Here is a 20,006-nt window from a genome sequence, read left to right on the forward strand (position 1 = left end):
AAGCTGTTGAGACGGCGAAGTTTCCCAAGAAAAAGAAAGCAAGGACTAGGAGAGCCAAATATACTTGTGTACGTTCGACGGGTGTGTTTGTCAAAGAAAAAACTACTGAGGCGACGTCATCACTTAATGAAAAAGTGGTAGAGTTCTTCTGGCATAAGGACTTCGATTTCCGGAGGTATGGATTTTATTGTTTTGGTAAACCTTGTCGTCGTCGCTTATTTTATCTAGTGATGCTAATTTGTCTCTGTTTGGTAGGTACATGGAAGAGAATGTTCCTTTGGTAGAAGTTGACGTTGATGCCGGTATGAATAGCAAGTTTGGCGACATGGTGATGGACGCTGGTGAATCTGCACTCAGGATTCTTCTGATGAATCACGTGATGGAGAGGAAATTTATTGATGATGAAAAGAAGTGTAAGGATGCAATCGAGGATATCACTAAATGGAAACACAAAGCCGATGGTTTGCAGACCAGGTTAAGTGAAGCGCTCGAGGCAAAAGGAGCGGACGAGAAGGCTTCAAAGAGTTGGGAAGCAAAATTGGCGTATTCCAACGCTGAGAAAGAAGCCGTGGAGTTGCAGAGGGATTCCTTAAAAAAGAAAAACACTCAGCTGGAGGGGGAAGTCAAATAGTGTAAGCGAGCTCTTGCAGAGTATTTTGACGACGGCTTCGAGCGTGCTCGTGAACAGGCTCAACATTTCTATCCTGAGGCAGATTTTAGCGGCCTTGATGCTTTCAATATTGTCAAAGATGGGAAGTTAGTGGATGAGGAATGAATAGGTCTTACGTAAGCTCTCCTTTTTTGGTGTAATTTAATTTGGTTGCCTTGCATGGCATCTGTTTGAACTCTATTTAGGGGTGACTCCTTCTGTGGGCGTCCTTCTGAACATTTTGTATTATTACTTTTCTAATTTATCTGTGTTTTCTACATGCCTTTGAGCGTTTGTGCTTTGGTAGAAGTTTTCTCGGCGTAGTTCTGTGATCTTTTATTTGTCGTGCGTGCTTTTATACTTTTGCAAAACCCTTGGTGTTATTGATATGTGTTTTACTTCGATGTTTTGACAGTTCTTTTTTGGGAGTTCTTTTTGGCGAAATAACAATTTGGTGATTTGTGTTGTCGCGAGATTCTATGGCGCCCCGAGCATTTTTTTTAGCCTCGAAATTTACTCAGGCGCGATCATCTATACGATGGCACCCCGGGCATTTATTTTAGCCTCAGAATTTACTCAGGCTCGATCTTTTATACGATGGAGCCCCGGGCATTTATTTTAGCCTCAGAATTTACTTAGGCTCGAACTTTTATACGATGGCGCCCTGGGCATTTATTTTAGTCTTGGAATTTACTCAGGCTCGATCTTCTATACGATGGCGCCTTCTTTTATTTGGGGGACATTCTAACAAAAGCATAATAAACCAGAGATGATGAAAATGATGAATAAAATAGGGTGCCTCGTTAAAAACCCTTGCCCTTGCAGGGGAAAAGAGTGCCCCTAGTTCTTTTTATTAAATTGATAAAGTTTCAAATATCTGACAACGAACTAAACTATAATAGCACAGAAAAGATAAACAATAAAAGCTAGATTAACTATAATAGTGACGCAGGTTGGCGACGTTCCAGGTGCGTGGTACTGCGTCACCATTCATCTCTTCGAGCTTGTATCCTCCATGCGGAAACTTCTCTTTGATTCTGTATGGGCCTTCCCAATTCGGGAGTAGTTTTCCAATTCTTGTTTGTGCTACTACCTGTTTCAAAACGAGGTCGCCCTCTTTCATCTCCCTTGGAATCATTCTAGAATTATACCATCGGGCACCACGTTGTTTGGCGGCGAACTCCCTGATGTAAGCTTGCTCTCTAATCTCGTCAATCATGTTCATGCTGCACCTGATTCCTATTTCGTTTGCTTCTTCGGAAAAATTATCTCTCTGCCAGGTTGGAGTGTCAATTTCAACTGGTAGCATGGCGTCGGTACCATAAACCATGGTGAATGGAGTCTCTTTCGTGGTGGAGTGAAGGGTTGTATGGTAAGACCATAAAACCTGTTTTACTCAATTTTTGCATCGACGTTTATATAATTTTTTTCCAAGTACTTTAATATTTAGAGGAAGGGAAAAAGAAAATTTATGGCGTTTTACCTCGTGAAGTTGTTCTGCCCAAAGTCCCTTTGCCTCCTCGAGCTTTTTCTTGATACCATTAAGTATTACTTTGTTAGTCGCTTCTGCCAGTCCATTTTCCTGTGGGTGGATTACCGATACAAACTTTGTCTGTATTCCCAAGTTTTTGCATAAGTTAACAACTCTAGAGCTGGCGAACTGAGTGTCGTTGTCAGATACGATGGATCTTGGTATCCCAAAACGACAAATTATTTTCTTCCAATAAAACCTCCTCACTCTTTCGGCTGTTATCTTTGCTACAGCTTCAGCCTCAATCCACTTCGTAAAGTAATCTATACCCTCTATAAGGAATTTAAACTGACCAGGGGCCAAAGGAAAAGGTCCGACGATGTCTACCGCCCATTAGTGAAACGGCCATGGAGCATATACCGAGGTTAATTCATGAGCTGGAGCATGCTTTCTATCTGAGAATTTCAGGCATTTGTCGCACTTTTTCACAAATTCAACACTGTCTTGGATCATCGTGGGCCAGTAGTAACCTGCTCGAAGAAGTTTGGCCGCTAATGCTCGCCCGCCAATGTGACTTCCACAGACGCATTCATGAACTTCTAACAGCACTAGACTTGTTTCTTCTTCGCCCAAACATCTTAGCATTGGCGACGCCCTTCCCATCTTGTATAGTTTTCCAGTTATGATGGTAAATTTAGATGCACTTTTTCTGACCATCCGTTCTTCCTCATCGTTTTGGGAGCGAAAGATCCTGTTAAGAACTTTAGCGAGGGAGTCATCCACCCTTCTTTTTCTTCTGTAACAGAGTGTACTTCAATGATGTTCGTGCTAGGAGAAGTGACTATTTCTTGAATTACGGTCCTGTAATTCCCTGGCTTTTTTGTGCTGGCGAGCTTAGCGAGTAAATCTGCCCTTGAATTTTGTTCTCTGGGTACATTTAAGGCTTCAAAAAATTTGAACTTCTTTGCCAGCTCCTGAACCTTGGTTAGATACTTGACGAGATGAGTCACTTTAGTTGGGAATTCTCCTGAGATTTGGCTGGTCACTAGTTGTGAATCACTGTGTGGTCTCAAATTCTCTGCTCCCATTTCTGTTGCTAAACTCATTCCAGCTATGAGGGCTTCGTATTTAGCCTGATTGTTACTCGCCTTGAACTTAAACTAGAGGGATTATCAATTAAGAAATCGTTTGGTCCTTCAAGTACGACTCCTGCTCCACTTCCTTTTAGGTTAGAAGATCCGTCCACTGAAAGGAGCCAGACTTGAGGAACTTCTTGGACCGGCGACGAAAGTTCTAATAAAAAATCTGCCAACACCTAGGATTTGATTCATCCTCTTGGTACGAATTTGATGTTGTATTCTGATAATTCGATGGACCAAACTACCATTATTCCTGCGAGGTCCGACTTACCCAAAACTTATTTGATGGGGAAGTTGGATTTTACTACGATCTTGTGCCCCTGAAAGTACGGCCTCAGCTTTCTTGTTGTTATCACCATTGCTAAAGCCAGTCGTTCTACCTTCTGATATCTCAATTCGACTCCTTTAAAAACTCGACTTACAAAGTAAACGAGTTTTTCTCCTGATTTTGAGTCCTCTACTAAGACCGAACTCTTGGCATTATCAGAGATTGCTAAGTAAAGGACAAGAATGGCGTCCTTACTAGGGCGTTGTAATATTGGTGGGCTGGATAAGAAAATTTTTATCTTCTGGAAAGCTTCTTCACATTCTGGCGTCCATTCAAATTTCTCTTTTTTCTTGATTGAAGAAAAGAAGGAGAAGACTTTGTCGCCCGTACAGGATAAGAACTGTGACAGAGCTGCCAATCTTCTTGTCAATTGTTGAACTTCCTTCACGCTTGAAGGACTCCTCATGTTGATAATTGCTTGGCATTTCTCAGGATTTGCTTCGATGCCTCTCTTTGTTAGTAGGAAACCTAAAAACTTCCCTTCTTGTATTCCGAAAGAACATTTGGTGGGGTTTAAACGCATGTTGTACTTTCTCACTTGCCCCATTATTTCTTCCAAGTCGTCAACATGGCTGCCATCATCTTTTGTTTTGGCAACCAGATCATCGATATAAACCTCGAGGTTCCTCCCAATCTGTTTGGAGAAGATAGTGTACATGCATCTTTGAAAGGTAGCTCCGGCGTTTCGAAGACCGAAAGACCTGAATTCGTAGTGGTAATTTTTGTTGTTCGTCATGAATGTCGTTTTCGGGGCGTCCAATGGGTCCATCTTTATTTGATTGTATCCAGAGTAGGCGTCCATGAAACTTAGAGTTTTGAAACCTGAAGAGTTATCGATAAGGTGATCGATGTTAGGTAGGGGGTACGGATCCTTAGGGCACGCCATGTTCAGATCTGTGTAATCTACACACATTTTCCATTTTTCGTTTGCTTTCTTAACTAGCACGGTATTGGCTAGCGAAGTGGGGTACTTGATTTCGCTGATGAAACGGGCGTCCAGTAACTTCTTTACTTCCTCTTCTACGACCTTTCTTCTTTCTTCCCTGATCTTTTTTTACGTTGTACTACCGGTTTGACGTTTGGGTTAACTGATAGGTGGTGGCAAACTATGCTTAGATCAATCCTTGGCATATCAGATGGTTGCCAGGCGAACAGGTCGACATTTCTCTTTAGAAGGGCGATGATGGCTGCTTCCTCTTGCGGATCTAGAGTTGTCCCAATCTTCGTGGTTTTATGAGCTTCGGGTCCTATGGAAATCTCTTTTAAGTCTTCGGTTGGCTCGATGTGCTCGCTTTGAAAATCTTCCATGGGGTCTAAATCCACCATGTTGACTGTAACACCCATACCAGACGTATCTAGAAAGTCTAGCACGTGCGTTAAATTTAGTACTGGATACATTAAAATATACAACAATAAAAGTTTCGAATGAATATTTATACAACAAATTGCGTTCGTACATACAATAACATAAACATCTCATCCATACATAGAAAAATTACATCCTTGATATCCTAGGCATCTTGTAGTGATACGAGCCCGCACTTGTTGTAACATCCATCCGACTTCAAGCTCGCCATCCATCTTGCTTATCTGAAACAAATAAGAATTGGGATGAGACATAATGTCTCAGTGAGTTCCCCTAAATCCTAGGCTATAGGCAACCTCAAGGGGAAACCTACGGTCACCACGTGTCTACATTTCAACCTGACGGTTGATTATACGTGTGTGGTCATATTTCCTAGACGGTAGTGCATGCTAGACCCATCATAGGCTTATCTCACTTATTATAGGCTTCTCATCCTATACGTGTCATGGCGGTCGAAAGGGAACCTAGAACCGCATTGCCAAAAATACGATCTACGTATCAAGGCCTAAACATATCATAATCATGGCACGATTCTAAACCGAACGATTAGGGGAAACCTAAGATCGTCATCGGTATCATATTCTTTACTTGTTCTATACATAACTTGAACTTGTCTTATAGCATCACATTCTCTTATACTTAACTTAATCATACGTGCTTTCATTCGTGAACATAATCATAATCATAATCATATCATACATAAACGTATCTAAGTTCATTCAATTATGTTAGCGTTGAACAAACAATTATTATCTTGATTCATTTTACGGATAGTCCCAGGTGGAGTAACCCCGAGATCAATCCCATACATGACCGATGTACGTACATCGGACTCCCATGGTGTCGTGTGGGTCCCTTGTGGCTTAAACCGTTCCCCTTAGATCGAGAACCTCTTGTATCCCCCTGGCGTGGATAACAAGAGACACGAGCACCTACGTCTTGTTAATTTCAGTGACATGCGGGTCCCTTACGGCTTGAATCGTTCCCCTTAGATCGAGAACCTCTTGTATCCCCCTGATGTGGATAGCAAGAGACATGCCACCTACTTATTAAGTCATAGTCTTGTCGTACGTATACATAAACATATTCATACTTGCTTGCTTAATACCTTGGACCCTTGAGTCGATCCGATTAGCGGTAATCTTATACTTGTTCATGCTCGTAAATTCCTAAACATGGTGGAGTGATAAACTAATCAAACCACAACTTATCATGCTTGCAATCCTATTCTTAAACATGTGCAAAGATAACATGCTTCGCGTCTTATCATCTAGGGATTCTTGCTAACTATCTGGTTCTCGACGACTATGTCGAGGCTCTAGTTTCCCTTGCTTAAAGTATATCTTGCTACCCCCATTCATAACATGTTTCTTTCAAGCCATGCTTCACCATACTAGAGATTATGTTAAAAACTTATGCCTTGGGAACTAGTCATGAAGGTTTTACATTTAAATAAAGTTGCCAAAGCAAAAACCGAGCCGACCACGACGGAAGAGCCGAGACGAGCGAACAGGGCAGCAGCCCACATTCACTCGCCTTGCACTCGCAGTGGCGAGCTAGGGGGCGAGTGAACGCCCTTCCCTGCCCTTCTTCCTAGCATTGGCGAGTTCCATACTCGCAGTGGCGAGTTGGTGCAGACAGCACCTGCATAATCATTGTTTTTAAGCCCAAAAATCCTCATTACAAAGTGTCCAAGGCATATGGCATCTCTAGTACTCATAGGGAACCTGAAAACAATCTTTAAGCAAGCAATTTCAAGTATAGAATGCATAACAATGGAAAAATGGATACCATAACACTAAATAAAAACCTAATATTCATTCTTACATTACAAGCTACAACACATGATCCCATAGGTGGGTATGCTATGTATGGAACTCACCTAGAACAAGTTCTTGAAGCATCCCTATGTGCCAAGCCCAATCATGCCAAAACCCTAGCTTGCTCCACTTGCTCCTTTGGCTCAAACCATTCAAACTTGTTGTCCTTTCTTGTCATCTAAGCATCATGATCCTTGACCATGAAGAAACCATACTTTGATTCATATCCAAGAAGAAATCATCACTTGGTCCATCATTGAGCTTACAAATTATCAACCCTAGAGCATGTAACTCCTTTCAAAAGTACCCAATCTTGATAAAGGTTGAAACTAATCCCTTATTGATGAAACTTTTTGCATAAATCTTCAATTGATTCACTCCCAAACCAAACCCTAACTTCTCAAATCCAATCTTGAGAGGAGAAGTAGAGAAACCAATCTTAACCCAAGCTTCCTCAAGTACAAGAGACCACAAAGAAACATAGTTTAAGGACTTACCATGATAGAGTGAGATTTAAGGAATGATTGGTGAAGAAGAAGAGAGATTGGCGTGAGAGAAGATAAGAGAGAAGGAGGAGAAATCTTGTAACTTAGAGAGAGAAAGAGAATAGGGAATGAGATATTTTTGGGGCCAAACCAATTAAGTACTCCCTTCGTGTGCTATTACCAAAATACCCTTGGTCTAAAACGTATTAAATACGACTATAATACTTTTCCGTTAAAAGCTGACATCTCATAAAATATTTCCCATTAACTCACTTTCCATGAATTAAATTCATCTGACACGGTCAACGGGTAATTTACCGATACTGTCAGGCGGGATATTACATTGACTGTATGATCTTCACCGATTGATGCCTTCTTCTCTTTCCGAAGGCGGAGACTATTGTGGTAACATTCTCGGGCGGCCTTTTGGTCTCCCCTAATCGTCCCGATGGTTCCATTGTCCAGGAGATATTTCATTACCAAGTATTTGATAGATAATAAGGCACCTAGGAGATTGAAAGTTGGTCGCCCTATGATTATGTTGTAAGAATGAGGGGAGCTTACCACGTGATATCGAACTCGGACCGTTTTCGCCTGAAGATCATCACCGAAGGTTGTTTTCAAAGTTATGTAGCCACGTACATGAACCCTTTCGCCTGTGAAGCCCGCCAAGGACCCCTTGAAAGGTTGTAGCTGTTCCTCGTCAAGACCCATTTTTTCAAAGGCTTCAGAGTACAGAATGTCGGCTGAGCTTCCAGGATCGATCAATACTCTTTTCACATCCCACTTGAGGATTTATAAAGTTACCACCATTGGGTCGTCATCGTGTGGGATCATGCCTTGGAAATCTTTCTGGTTAAAGAAAATCTCTGGCTCTTGAGCTGACGCTTGTTTGTTGTTTTCTTCATAGAGCATCACTTGTCGCACATACTTTTTCCGGGCGGTGCTAGATTCTCCTCCTCCTGAGAAACCTCCTGATATGGTGTGGAGAGTATGCATGTCTCTTTGTTCCTCGTCCCTTTTGTTTGCTTGTTCTGTCCTCTTTTTATCTTCACCCCTGACCTCTTTTGCGTAACCTCGGAGCTTTCCGTTTTGCAATAATTTTTCTATTTCCTGTCTGAGGTGTACACAAGAATCTGTGCCATGTCCACTGATCCTGTGATATTTGCACCAGCTTTCTTTGTCAGGTCCCATGCTGAAACCTTTGGGTGTAGGAGCATTAAGAATCAACCTAGTATTGTAGACTTCTTTGAGAATTCGTTCCGGACGGGTGTTTAGGGGGTGAAGTTTTCGAAGTTGGTTCTGGCATCATAAGGGACATGTTCTCGCCTGTCTGACCTTTTGAACGTCGTTCTATCTTTGGCGGTTGTTGGGTAATAGTTCTTTCGCTCAGTAATGCTCGTGTTTCGCTCCTTTGAATCTCTGGCTTTCTTTTCCGCGTTAATTTCCTCTCCCTTGATGTAACATTCGGCCCTTGCTACGATTTCATCCATAGAATCTGCTGGTTTGTGTGCCAGGGACTCGTTGAATTGGCCATCTCTAAGACCGTTTTAGAACGCGCCTACGAACACTTCTTGATTGGGATTGATCACTTTAATGGTGTTGTCGTTAAATCTGGCCAAATAATCGTGAAGTGACTTATTTGGTTTTTAGAGGACGTTAAAAAGGCTTGTGGCGGGAACCTTCCGATGGCGACTTACTGAGAACTGTTGTAGTCTTTAGGTTTTGATGATGTTCTTTATCCTTGGCTTTGTAGTTTATTAGGTGTTTTCTAGTTCATTATTAAGTAGCTTTTAGTTTGTACAATGCACCCTAATAAATTTACATGCTCTAGATCAATGTGTCTCTATGTCTTGCGTCCAAGTCATGTTGTCTTTCCTTCTGATTTTGCATGAATTGTATCAAACATGGGTTGAATCGATTCAATAATCTATGGGATCAAAAATGGTACTCTCTGACTTCCTATGAATCGTATCAAATTACTTGTGAATCGAATCAATAAGTTTCTGACTTCATATGAATCGATTCACATATATTTGAATCGATTCATCCATGCATCGTTTCTTTTTTGTTTGAATCGTCTCACAAAAGTTTCTGACTTGCTCTGAATCGATTCACATGATGGTTGAATCGATTCAATCTTCATCTGGGTAAGATTGAATTGAGTCATAGGCACCTTGAGTCATATCATCCTTCATACTTATCTGATGTGTCTTTTTGCTGTCTCAATTGATTCACATATTTAGTGAATCGATTCAACCTGTTGTTTTTGTGCGAAAATTTAGTCTTGTCACCTCCATCTATAAATAGTCTTCTCCTCATAACTCCAAAATCATTGAATCATTTGCATCTATTCTCTCTAGGTCTCAAAAACTCATTGCTCATACATTCTTCAAGATTAAACACTTTTTCTTATAATCACTTTGTCTTTGAGTATGTAGATTCTCTAAGGTGCTATTAGGGATTGTAAGTTGGTTATTTCAAGGAGATTGATTGGGCTTCATCAAGGCTCTAAAGGAAGTGAATAATCTCATTCCACCTCCAAAGGGCTTGGGGGTCTTTCTAACCGTTCTTGAAGTCGAAGGGGGTTCATTTGCCGGACATAGCATTGAAGACTCGAGTGAAGAGTTCGAAGGAGTGCACGGGCAATTCAAGGATCTGAAGATTCAAGGAGCACCAAATTCAAGGGGTTCTTGAAGTTTAGGGGAGCTTTGTTTTACATAGGAGTTGAAGAATTAGGGCTTTAATTTGAAGGAACTCTTGTAAACATTGTAATCAACTTTTCATACATAGTGGATGACCTTGGTGAAGGCGTACTTCATCAAGAAGAGTAGACGTAACCCTTAGCGAGGAAAAACAAGGGCGAACTACTATCAATCTCGGTGGTCTCTCACACTCTCTCTCTCTCTCTCTCTCTCTCTCTCTCTCTCTCTCTACTTTCATTATAGCACTTGAGTATTTAAATAATTGATTAATGAATTGCTAGCTTTGATCTAAGTAGTGTTTTCTCAAATAGATTAATCTAAATTCGTTTGATTTATGTTAAAACAATTTCGCTTGGATCAATTAATTGCAATACCAATTCAATTATTCAAATTCATGAGTTTTGTATTTCTAATTGATAATTAGGTTTATTGTCATATAGGTTTGGTTTGAAATTGTATATCATTTTGTATCTTGTTTAAGGATTGTTAATAACTGATTGTGTCAAAAGATTTTTATCGTGAATCTCTTAATTCTAAGATAAAATCTTATTCCACATATATTTGATATTTGTTAATTCATTGTTTGTGATTGTTCAAGCAACTTTCAAATAGTCAATTTCAATAAAACCGTTTTTATCAAATCTCCATAAAAGTTTTTCAAAAGCGCTATTCACCCCCCCTCTAGCTTGGTATCTATCTAGCATATAGACCAACAACTGTTGTATGAGCTTTCTGGTCATGTCCTGATAACTCACGATCGAGAATCGCGGGAGGTTCATATACCAATGCAGCGCGGCTTCGGAGAGAGTACCGGCTAGTAACTTGCACTTGAGTGAATCAGGTGCTCCAGCGACAGCCATGCGAGTGTTGAAAGCGGTGATGCGCTCCATAGGGTCGCTCTTTCAATCAAAAGACGAGAGATGAGGCGGTTTGAAGTTCTCCGGGATGGGAGCTCCCCAAATTTCGGCGGAAAGGGGCTGCGATTCAGGATCGTTCATCTCGCCATGATGGGATTCAACTTTCTCTTCTTGTTGCTTCTGTTGAATGGTTTCCATTGAATCCTGCAGGGCTTCGTTCTGTTCTCTGAGTTGAGCGAGTTGAGTTCGTAAAGTCTCGAACTCTTCTGGAGTAGCCTTGGGAATTGTTGGTTTGTATTCTGAATCGTAAAGAGGGACTACGATATGGAAAAAGGTCTTTCAAATCACGATTTGCGATCCAAAAAACGTGGTCAAGGTTAGTTTTACCTCATCCCACAGATGGCGCCAACTGTACTTAAAAAAAGCACAATAAGGGATTCTAGGGTTAGGAATCGTATTCTAGGGTTTGTAACAGATTATTGGATGCGTTGAGAGTGCTCTCAAGGGTTGTATTTATAGCCTGCTATGGGCTTTTCTCCGTGGTTACTTGAGCTTCAAATAACATGGGTTTTTGGTCTTTTTAGCTGTTCACAGGCGGTTTAAGCGTATCATACGCGTCTTGGAAGCTTCTGGAAGTTTAAGAATGCGGTGTCCTTGATAAAGGGCGCGCCCTGGCCCTTGGAGCCCATCAGAGGGCGTCTAGGTCCTTCTGAGAGGTTTCTAAGCCTTCCCCAAGGACACTGGAGTTCTTGGGAATATAATGACGGTTCATTTTCCGACTTCAGAAAATGACTCTAGCAATCCAAAGTTCAGTTGCGAGGTAAGTAAAGTCTAACAAGAAATTGTTTCCCCCAGAAATCGAACTCGTATTCTCTTAAACAGTTCTTTATTTGATGGAGTTCGTTAATCAATAGAGTTCAATTGTTTGGTACAACATGCGTTGGTTTTAATGACTCAAGGAGTATAATTATTTTTGTTATAACATAATTCTAAAAAAGCTGAGTACAAAAAAAAAAAAAAAAAATCAACCCCCTACAAACGAGGGCCTGAGACAGTTGCACCCTAAGCCTAAGAATTCTGCTCTTCTCTGAACAAAAAATGTTCATTCCCAACTGAAATGCCCGAAGTGCCCCTGCGTGAGTTAACTCACGTTAACCAATTCTTCCCAAATTGCAGATTGATTCTGAACATAGCCAATAAAATGCACATGTAAGTCAAACCTCTCCAAAAATGTTACATATATTATATTTAAACACTTAAAGTAACATGGTGTGTGCCAACACCAATTGAAGTTGAACATGTCATCATTACCATACTGATTTGTATTGCCCTATGTATGGCACTGTGGAAACACAAGAGAAACTAGTTTGCTTGTTGTTCTTTAATCTCTTCGGTCACTATTATAAGCATAATTCTACTTTTTAGATATATTAAATAATTAATGTATCTAGTCTACAATAAAAACTAGATACATTAATTATTTAATGTATCTAAAAAGTAAAATTTTGCTTATAAAAGTGACCGGAGGGAGTATGTGATAACTTACACTTGTCACGTGACAAAATAACTCATTCTTTTAGGTAATGATGACATTGTCTAGACTAAACTTTTACAATAATAAAATGAAGTGTGAGATAAACTAATTAATGCAATAACAAAAACTGCATTAAAGATAAACTGGGTTGAGTCCTCACACAGGTGTATAATCCTGCGTGAGTTAAGTCACACAAATTTTACACTAGCGTGAATGAACTCACGCGGGGATATTTTTGGAATTTCAGTTGGGAACGAGTAAAAACAGTTGGGTAAAGAGCATAAGCTAAGCATAAACCTAAGCCCAAGACTAGTTATGTTGCTACATGCTAGTATTTCTCTCTTTGATCAACCTTTATCTCCTTCATTTTTTTTCTTTCTTTTCGAATAGACAAATGTTGCTACATTAGCTATGTTAAATTTTTCTTCTTTACCGACTTTGGTCCTCCAAAATCTATAATTTTTAGCTCAGTTGAATTATCTAAGTCCCAACTCTTTTGATTCTTGGTTCAACCAATAGAGCTACACTTTGGTTCAATCCTTATTGTTAGAAATGTACGTACCATATATCTATATAAGAATTTTCGTACCTTATTCGATGGATAACACACGCAGCACATATGGATAACATTTTGCTATAGCCACTAATTTTGTTCCTTTTAATTCAATTACAAGGTTCTGATACCTAAATGAAGCATATGTTTTTTGAAGGATAATGAAGCATATGTTTTTTACCCCAATAAGAAAAGACATTAATAAAAAGGTTTGTGAGAGTATTCATTCCTAATGTCGACCTTCTTTTTGGATAAAGATTGGGAAATGCAAAAATTGCCGTACGTAAGTGTGATTAGTCAATATCCAATTTACAAATTATATATTACACCATTTGCTTCATATGTAGCAAGTTGTAGTATAAGATAAATGAGTGGACGTATGTATATATCCGTTGCATGTTAAACTTTTGGGTGTTACAATATATATGTGTGCCTTATTCTTACAACTAGCTTATAAATTTATAAGGTGATCCATAGTACTTATACATATAATGATGAAAGTTTTAGGGTTTAGCCATGAATCACTAGATACAAATTATAGCATATCATCAACAACAAAGAAGGAACAAGAGATTGTGTACCTTTGAATTAGGTTGATGAAGGATAACCGTAGACAACGCCGACAACTATGAAAGGGGTAACTACCCTCATTCCGTCTAGCTCTAGGTTTTCTCACCAATCTTCAGAATAATTAACCGTCTAATGGGATGACGTTTAAATAGCTAAACGGCTGAGGGCAAGGACCTCTCATTGGGCTTATCTAAATGGTCCAACCCATCACGGTCCATTTAGTAACAAAAGCCCAATCACTCAAATTCATCATATAATTAGTGCTTAACACAATAGACCATAATTTATATTATGACATCAACTTATAATAATTGATTATTGTCAATCCATAATTGATTAATTAAATAATTAATCCAACAATCTCCCACTTGGATGACAATACTCAATTACTAAAAAAAAAATTCACTTGCCATAAAGAATTTAAAAAATTTAAAATTACATGTATGGTCAAAGCACTAATCATCCAAAAGAGAAGTAAGCTTTAATGCTGCAGAAATTGAATCCGATAGGGAAAACAAATCATACAGATCAAAGACTCACTTTTCTAACAAATGATGAATCTATAGTGACACGTTTAAATTAAAAAGAATATGTCACTAAAGAATAGCCCAAGCATTTTAAAAAATGCTACAACAAACTCCCACTAACCCAAAATAACATAGACTTAATCATATCATAATGAGTTACAATACTCATATATAAGTATGTGGTTAGTGGTTCTGCCAATGAGTTTTCAATTCCATAAAAGTCATATATCCACATAGGTATAAGAGTAGTAATTACTTATAGGGATAGCCTATAAAGAGATAGTAATTACATTTAGTCAAAGTCGATAAATGTTCTATGACATTCAATTAATCCAAGTTTTATAAAAAAAAAATGTGACTATGAAAATCCATAAAAGCAAAATAGGAAATTCAATAATCCCCAAATTGGATTAACATAGACACGTAGTTTAAAGAAAAAATATGTGGATTAATGTGGCCACTAGAATGTCAATAACAAAAGAACATTTATGATTATCTCAAATTATAAGTACCACAAGAACACAATATCATACTCGATAGGAGTATTGATATTATACATTGTACTTACTATTTATGACCTCAAAAATGTGGAATGTTGGTAAAACAGAAACACAATGTATATTTGCATGCCAAGAAGTTATTGTGCATATTCCAACAAAATTGACTTAAGCATCCAATTATGATGCTCATTGAGATCGATAGAATTTTAACATATATCTCAATATAATAGAAGGAGACTAAAGTTTAAAGTCTCTTAAGCTATGCCATATTTTATATTGTGCACAAGAGTATATGGCGATAACGACAATAATATTGTGTACACATTTCTCTTGATCTCACATATATATATAAACAAGAGTGAGATTTCTCATTTGAGCTCATAATATATAATATTGTGTACACACTCCCACTGATCCCACATATATATAAACAAGAGTAAGTGGAATTCTCATTAGTGATCACTGATACAAAATATTATAATAATGTAATATTCAACAGTGGGATACTCAATTACTAGTGCAAGATCATCAACATAAGTGGTTATATAATTTTAGCCAATAGAGTTTCATGAACTCAACCACATATTTTGCACATGAGCATAGCAGAATTATTAACACAAGTGGTAACTCAAAGATAATATGAAACCCCATAAATACATATTTTATCAATGGCAGATATTATCATGAATTGGGTTTCGTAGTTAACCACATATTCTGCATTTACAATTAAGGAGATCGTAAATTTTCATATAAGAATTTTATAACACAAGATCTCTTTTTCACAATTAAAATTCCACAGAATTTTATAAACATAGTAACCGTTATATGACAGAGTATGATGATTATATAAAAAATTTATCATCATATGAGTGAGATGAGTCTCTAAAAATAGGATATAAGACTCTGTTCACAATTTTAATAACTCACTCAAAACTCAAACGCTACAATTATACTTACACAAATTTGAGAAACAATTAGGTTACAAGCAGCGGAAATACACAAGACTTATATTTTATTATTATTGAGGATATAAGAGAAAATAGTCATAAACTTCCATAAGTATTAAAGAATAGCAATAACATAATTAATATCCTCAATATAAGTCTCTATTTCATATCTAAAATATGAAAACAAATAAATATATTTGTTTATGAGATATAGTTAGTTGACATGTAGAATTTTTCTCACTTGTTGAAGAATGATAGTTAAACTATCTTACCCACAAAAGGATGATTATGTTAAGTAATGTCATACCGATAGGGTATGTCCATCACGTTACAGAATACATAACAATGATTCTCCCAATTGATAGAGAATAGACAATGATAGTTGAATTAAAAAGGTTTGAAAGATATTTTAAATAAAATATTCAACTATTTCTCTATCACAAAATGATATGTTAAGTAACGTCACACCGATAGGGTATGTCCGTCACTCACATAACAAAGGGATAGTAGCAATCCGATATATTATATATATATATATATAAAAAACACATTTAGGTAGAAATTTAATTCAAAATGTAATAATATTGGATTGCAAAATTTATACAATTTTCTACATGTCTTTTAACAAAGTAACTTACTTATATTAATCTCATTCAAGGATCTTAACGATAATAAGTAAGAACTATATCATCACAATGTACAATTCTTATGTCTTACAAAATTTAAACATTGATAGAGTATTCTAATTATAATTGACATAAGTATAAACATTTTAGGTACATTGAATAATAACAATTATATTAATAACAACACACCGATAGGGTATGACTGTTACCAATATAATGCTAATCTATTTAACAAAATTTGCATAATTGTACCCACGATGGGTGAGATTACAATTATACAAATAAATAATGTTTATGCTTAAGAGAATATGATACAATAATATCATGCATAAACAATTATACTTAAATTTACTCAACTTCGGTCATATTCAAATGATAGAAAAATGTGCTTAACAATATTTTAAATTAGCACATCATAAATATGACTTTAGAATTTCTTTTATATGAAGTAGTATAATAACAAAAATTGTTATTTGGAATAGAAGTGTGTCAAACAGTTTTCTAATTTATCCAGAAAAGAACTCTTAGAATAAAATTTTTCAATACTCCCACTATAAATTAGAAAAAACACAAATACAAAATGGAGCATTATAGTAAGAAAATAGTATTATAACAACAGAGTTCTGTTTAGAATATTCCGAAAAAGGATTTCACTTTTATATAGGATATCATAATTGCACAACAAAAGAGAAGAAGAACTAAATTTCTTCATATGTGCAATAATAAGCAATAAGTCACAAGAGTATAAAATAATTAAATAACAACTTACCTCGCAGAGTGTGACATTCATCCTTATACTTAGAGTCACTAAATTTTGATGACTTAACGAGAATATCTTATAATATAGTCATCTCAAAAATATTCATCAATAGAGAATAAGCAATTATAAATAAGCATATGTGAGACTCTAATTATAAATCAATATGATTTATATAAGAATTCAGATGTAAGGATGATACATATTTCAAAAATTGCCTCCATTCTTAATAAGTTGTTTTGATAATAGTTAACAGATAAACAACAAAGAGGCTTACAAATTTTAATTCATCATTATAATTTTAGCATAAAAAATGCAATAATGCATTATTTACTATATACAAAAATAAATAGTTTAACATAATTGTGATCCAAATATTTAATTGCGACAAGACACACTAATAGTATTTATCACAAAATTTAGAGTAATAAATTACGGGTCTAGATTAGAGAGTATAGCAGAAAGCATAATGTATATTAAAGGGAAATATGTCAATATCATATTCAATTAATATAAATGACATATATATACAACTCACTATACTCATTTTGAAAACAAAATATTATGAGGACCCTTCAAAACAATTTGTGACAAGAATCAAAGACAAGTGTCTTAGTTTAAATATGTCGCCAAAAAATTATCAATTAGTAAATTTTGGATCTTTATGCTAAAACAATATGAATTAAAGAATATATTATATTCAATATATTTGACATTAGAATTAATAAATTGAACCTTCTAGAAATTCACAATAGTAACATTTCAATTGATTAAATAGTTAGTGTTACTAATGTAAGAGTGAATTTTCAAAATAGTTTAGGCTCAAATATTGAGAATATATGATTTGAAGAGAAATTATTCTCAACGATCCTTTTAAGATTTGACAAAATTTTGAAACCCATAAATCAAGAATAGTATAATAGTCAAGATATTCTTGACACGACAAATAATTTTGAGGGTATCAACAAATCTCAAACTATATATTAATATAGAATATTTGATGCAAAAATATAAGTCTGAGTATAAGAATTTTTCACAATTATAACACTTTAAAAAGAATAAATATACATAAGTGTTATATTTTAGACTCAAATCTAAAGAATTCATGATTCAAAAGAACATAAGATTCTCATATTAGTATACATCAAATATTTAGAGATCTCAAAAGTAATTTAAATCCCAAATTTTAAGGGTATAAAATAAATCAAATTTTTCGAATATTTTGGGTACAAGATAAATTATATTTTTATCCCAAAATAATTTAATAGTTACTAATTAATTGGGGATTTAAAATTCCTCATGACACATTAATCTCAAATTTGAAAGACTGAAAATATTTATAATTGTCAAAATTATGCCAAAATTATTAGAAAATTACATTATAATTATCAGGCACATAAAAAACACATATATATATATATATATATATATATATATATATATATATATATGAATATTTTTGTCATACGGACTCCCACGCGCCTGTAGGCTTTGACAACAGTTTTATGTGCGTGTGGCTTTAGGAGATTGTTATCTCCCTCACCCGTTTTGCTGTAACGGGTCGTATCCTACCCGGTAGATGGCCCGGAATCAACCCGAATTCATAGCAAGTGGGGTAGAACACAAGTTTTTGGTCCTCTTGAAGAGCGTTATATTATTTAAATTAATTTTAAACTAGAACATTAACGTGCTAGCATGATTCATTTAAAAAATGTTTGAAGGTGATGTTTATAGTATTGTGTTTTTTGTGTTAAGTTTTTACTTATATTTTCAAAGAAATTTCTCATTACATGATGGTACATGGTATGTTTTTTTTTAAAGGGATTTTAGTTATATCCTTACTGAAGAGTGTTTAGTAGCAAAAATAGAAATATTATTTTTTGAGAGGAAAATACAAAATATTGTTATTTTTACTAAAGTTCATGTGGTATGATTATTTAAAGTATCTAAAACATAAAACACAATTCTAAAAAAAAAAAAACACATAACACACAACATTACCGAAATATTGTCTTTCGGTTTCAAATGTAAGCTAATAACAACAAGTCTAAAGCATCAATTCTTACGGAAATTATCAACTTTAATCTATACACATTTTAGTAGAGCATTCACAATGATAGATACTTCATTTATTTAGCACCAAACTAAATAAGAACATTCACATGTAGGATCTATTTAAACAGTCAAAACGGAAAACTTCATTTTGGATGTTGTTGGTAGTTTTCTTAAAGCAGCATAGTTAATATCAAATCTCTCACTCAGCTCTAAGCCTAACAATCCTATATGTCATGCTCTAAATGATTTTTTAAGGTTTTCTTTTCTAGGTTACCTTTGAAAAATTGTGGATAATTTATCCTTCAACCAATCAGAATTAACCACATAAGGAATTTTGCAAGTGAAGTGGAAGTTAGTTTGTGAGTACCACATGCAAATTTACTTAAGTGGCTAATTTTGATTGATTAATTACCCACAATTCTTCACTGCAATGTTTAAAAAATTGAACTGGATCGGTCCGTTCAGCTTGGATCTAATTCAATTCGGTGAAGTAATAAAAACCGACTATCCTAAAAATAGGGTTGAATCGTTTGATATGTTGGGTTTGGAGGGAAAAAAAGAGATGCGAAAGAAAGAAAAAAAAAGTCATATCTTAGTGTCACTAGTCATTACCCTCGTCATTAAAATGTAGGATTCTTTTTTTGAGGAATTTAAAATGTAGGATTCTATTTCCTCGCAAACTCATGAAATTAAAATTACCATTTTTTTTTATTGTTGAAGAAAGAAAATGGAACAGTACAAAATTGAAGAAAGAGTGAAATACGTTGTTTGGATTGGTTTTAGTCAAAAAAAAAATTGAACCGACAAAGTCTCCCCCAATTCGGTTTGGTTCAATTATAATTATTTTTAAAAATGGAACAAAACAAAACTAATCGCATTGGTTCGATTTGGTTGATCAGTTTGTTTGAAAATACAATTAAAAAAACATATCCTGACAACTTTATATCTCATGCGTACTCAAATATTTTATAAAATTTTGCATTACATATTCTATTTTTTATGCTCTCTATTTTTCAAACAACTTCCTCAGAGCCAAATTCAAACAACTTTGTATTGCATATTTTATTTTTCAAACAACTTTGTATTTCATGCTCAAATTAAAACAACTTTATCAAAC

This window comes from Medicago sativa, chromosome 4 (assembly GCF_051527215.1).
Source record: "Medicago sativa cultivar Bolivia chromosome 4, Bolivia_mono, whole genome shotgun sequence".
In the NCBI taxonomy this organism is placed as follows: Eukaryota; Viridiplantae; Streptophyta; class Magnoliopsida; order Fabales; family Fabaceae; genus Medicago; species Medicago sativa.